The sequence below is a fragment of the Octodon degus genome, unplaced genomic scaffold (assembly GCF_000260255.1).
Source record: "Octodon degus isolate 3935 unplaced genomic scaffold, OctDeg1.0 scaffold00162, whole genome shotgun sequence".
Classification (NCBI taxonomy): domain Eukaryota; kingdom Metazoa; phylum Chordata; class Mammalia; order Rodentia; family Octodontidae; genus Octodon; species Octodon degus.
This window is the reverse complement of record NW_004524738.1, coordinates 2,291,412-2,295,629: the sequence shown is the minus strand read 5'-3', so window position 1 is coordinate 2,295,629 and position 4,218 is coordinate 2,291,412. Positions and strand designations below refer to the sequence as shown.

Genomic DNA, 4,218 nt, shown 5'->3' with positions numbered 1-4,218 from the left:
TGCCCATTATTTGATACCCATTTACCCATTTGGGTGGTATACATTCTCTATGTCTTTGTTTTCAGATATTTGCATGATTTTGTTTTAGGTATGACTACAAAACAGCACACACTTCAGGGCTCTATTTTTTTTTTTTTTAAGTTATATTTAGTACAGGATCTACAGGGTCTCACTACACAGATGGGACTCATAGTGATTCTTCTGTTTCCAGCCTCCCAAGTACTGGGATTACAGGCACGCGCCACCACGCCCAGTCTCAATCATCTTTCAGCATGTCCCAGGGGCAGGGCCGGCATGGGCACACTAGGTGTGAATCCCCAGTCCCTGCACCTGCCTAAGCAGGCACTTTAATCCACTGAGTTATCTAGCCAGCCCAGCCCTCCATTTTTAAATATTGAAATCAAAATTTTGTCTCATAATGACTAGTTTGACCTAATTCATGGGCACTATTGTTATAGGTAGCTAAGTTAGATAAAAATATTATAGGCAGTCAGAAAGGGTATTTCTCTCAAAGGAGCCAGTGCAAGAGACAAATACCTTGCAAGTGTGGAAGAGACAGGCACTTCCTCTGAGGGCCAGACCTCAAGACAAGAGATGAAACAAATGCATCCACATGCTTTCTGAGGATAAACATCAGAAACTGATATTCTCAATAGGTATCACCTTGAGAAATCAATTTTACTGAGGAATTATCCTTGTAACCTTATTGGTTGACCATAGTTTTGTCTCACTTTATGCCCACGTTACAATTTCCCATTTTTCCCACCGTGAACCCACCTCATGTCATGAATTTGCTCTATAAAAATCCCCCAAAAATGTAGAGTCCTTGGCAACTCACTCAGGGCCCCTTCTGTCTCTGTCTCTCTCTCAGACAGAAGCTTTCTCTCCCCCAGTAAATATATTCTGCTTGTAACCTCCACTGTTTCTAAATTCATTTTTCTATTTTAGAGAACACTAACTCATCTGGACATCTAGCATGTTGAGAGTTAGTTTTGTTTTGTTTCTTTTTAGGGGGTGGGAGGTACCAAGGATTAAACTCCAGGCCTTGTGCTTGTCAGGAAGAGACTTAAGCCACTGAGCTATCTCCCCTGGCCCCAAGGTTGGGAGTTTTTTTCCTACATTACTATTATGATTAGATCTATCCCTGTCATGTTACTTTATGTTTCCTATTTATACTTTTGTTTTCTTCCCTTCCTCTTCTGTCTCCTCCTTCTTCCTCCTCCTTTGTTCTTTTTAATTTTTTTTTCACCTAATCAATCTTTTAAATGCCTTTGTTTTTCCTCTTCTAGGTTGAAAGTTGTATATTCCCATTTGTATTGTAGTACTTATAATTAAATATTAAACACATATACTTAGAGCCAGCCAGGTAGCTCAGCGGGCTAAAGCACCTGCTTATGCAGAGCATAGCAACCAGGGTTTGATCCCCTGTGTGCCATGCCAGCCCCCCACCCCCAGAACGAGACTGTGTGTGATGGTGCATGCCTAGACTCCCAGCACTTGAGAGGCTGAAAACAGGAAAATCACTTCAAGTCGGATCTGTGTAGTGAGACCCTGTAGATCCTCTACTAAATACATTAAAAAATTAAATTAATTTTTTTTCTGTATTTTAGGGAAGGGTCTACAGGGTGTTCAGGGTCTCACTACTAGACTGGACTCATAGTGATCCACCTGTTTATAGCCTCCCAAGAGCTGGGATTACAGGCGAACGCCACCATGCCCAGTCTGAATTGCTATCTCAGCACGCCTCTGGGGCTGAGCCGGTACAGTAGGCCCCAGGGATTGAACCCCAGGGCCCTGGGCAAATTAAATTTTAAAAATATCTTTTTAAAAAAACACATGTCCTTAAACATAATTTTCTAGAACATTTTGAAGTCATCTAAATCAAGGTCAACAATCCATGGCTTGTGGTTTAAATACAGTCTATCCCAAAGTTTTGCACAACCTTCAAGTATGCTGCAGTTAAGAAAATTTGAACTGGGATGAGGAAAAGGACCAAAGATAGAAGGGAAAAAGATATTTATGTATAGATACAGGATAATTTGGATAATTGTACCACCATTCTCTGCTGGTCTTTTGAAGGGAGTAGTTAATGCTTCAATTTTTTTTCTTTTTAATTTCTTATAACTTTTTTGTTGTTGCTTTGTTTTGTTTTGTTTTAAACGAATCTTGTGCATCTATATCTGGTAACCTAAACAACTAATTTGAAGTTAACATCATGCAATACAGCAAGCAATGTTGAATTCCTATTACTTTCTTTTTGTTTTTCTTTCTTTCCCTTTTTTTTTTTTTTTTTTTTTTTTTTTAATTTGGCAGAACCGAGGATTGAACTCAGCTCGCGCTTATTCCACTGAGCCATCTCCCCGGCCCCCTATTACTTTGTTTAGTGAAATTTTGTATCATTTCTCATGCTGTTTTTGTTTTTTAATCACTATTTTGTATTCTGTAAAAAAGAAAATTGAAAAGAAGATTACCTCATGAAATGTGAAAAGTATCTGGGATTCCAATTTCAGTGTTCATAAAGCAATTTTCCTTGGCCTAATCACGCATGTTGGCTTGTCTATCGTCTGCAAGTGTTTTTTTGCTGCCATAGGGGAGTCGAAAATTGACACAAAGGCTGTGTGAGCCACAGTGCCCAACGTATTTGCCATCTGGCTCTTTAATGAATACATTTGTTGATCCCGGACCTACCCAGATACATAGATTATATATAAATATATTATAAAATATTTATTGTTTATATATAATATATATATCCTCCCACTTCCTGTTTCAAACTAGATAAAAATTAATATAGAGATTAGTTATTCCTTCCAACCAAGCCTTACTTCACACCACTCCTTTGTTGTATTCATTTGAGATTTTAGTTTCTGAAATTGGAAACAACCCAAATGTTTATCAGTGGGTAAATGGATGCTCATCAATAAGTAAAGACTGAACTATTATATCCAATGATATGGGTGGGTCTTAAAGGCATGTTGCTAAGTGGAAGATGCTAGATTCAAAAGGCCACACACTATGTGATAACACTTGTGACAAGTCAGAGCGGGCAAAATGGGAGTGATAGAAAGCAGATCAGTAGGTTCTGGGAGCCAGGTTGGGAGACAAGAGACGGGCTGAAACAAGCCCTGGGGAATGCGTCAGGGTCATGGAAAGATGGTGTAGTGCGATTATGGGGATATTATATAACTATATATTGGGTAAAACTCATTCAAAGATTAAAATTTGTGGGCCTCTGGCTCTATAGACATGGCTTCTTCCCACTTACCCCTGGGCACACTGCCACTGAAGCAGTTCCTGAGAAGGCAGCAAGTTCTCTTCATCTGCAGAAGGATTTTGCAAACAATCCAGCAAGCTCCAGGTGCGTCTGACCACAAATACCTGAAGAACTGGGCAAGAGAAGAATTCAAAAGTAATAAGAGCATCACAGAAGACGATACAATCTGCATGATGATTACTCAAGCGGTATCCAGCTAAAGGGATTAGAAAAAACGCTTGTATTAGCAAGATCTTGACTCTAGCATTCCTCTCAAGGATTTCCAGATATCATGTTTTGTTGAGGTTAGGCTTAATGGACAGCTCAAAGCCAAGTCAAACTATTAGTATGTACAAGTACTCGGGGACAGCTTCAGACCAAAGTGGAGTGCAAGTGTCAGAGCAAAGAAAAGCACAATGAAACAACTTCTTTAGAACTGAGAAATATATGTGAGTTCTGAAAATATGTCAGCAGTTTTCATAAGAAGCAAAAACTATTAAAAAGTGGCCAGCTGCACATGAGAAGATGCTCGATGCAAAGCATCAGAAAAGTGCATATCAAAAGAGTAATGAGGGCCAGGGAGATAGCTCAGTTGAATAAGCACTTGCCTGGCAAGCACAAGGTACTGAGTTCAATCCCTGGTACCACCAAAAAACAGAAAAGAAAAACTGTAATGAAAGCCGGGCGTGGCAGCGCACGCCTGTGATCCCAGCACTTGTGAAGCTGAGGCAGTAGGATTGCTGTGTGTTCCAGGCCAGCCTGCACTACGTAGTGCCTCAAAAAGACAAAAACAAGCACAAAAGTATAGGGAGCTAGCACATTCTTTTCACTACAGTGCCTCTAAAAAGGAAAATAAATGTTCGTGAAGATGTGGAGAAATTGCTCAGTAGCACATACCTGGAATCCCAGCACTCTGGAGCCTTCTCAAAAAATCCTTCTGTGTCACCCTTAAGGATCACTGAAGT

The 4,218-nt window shown here is 39.9% G+C and overlaps 1 pseudogene; it reads left to right on the top strand.

Moving 5' to 3' along the window:
- The first annotated feature begins 3,246 nt into the window (after window positions 1-3,246).
- LOC111813056 lies at window positions 3,247-3,512 on the top strand (annotated as a pseudogene).
- The last annotated feature ends 706 nt before the right edge of the window (window positions 3,513-4,218 follow it).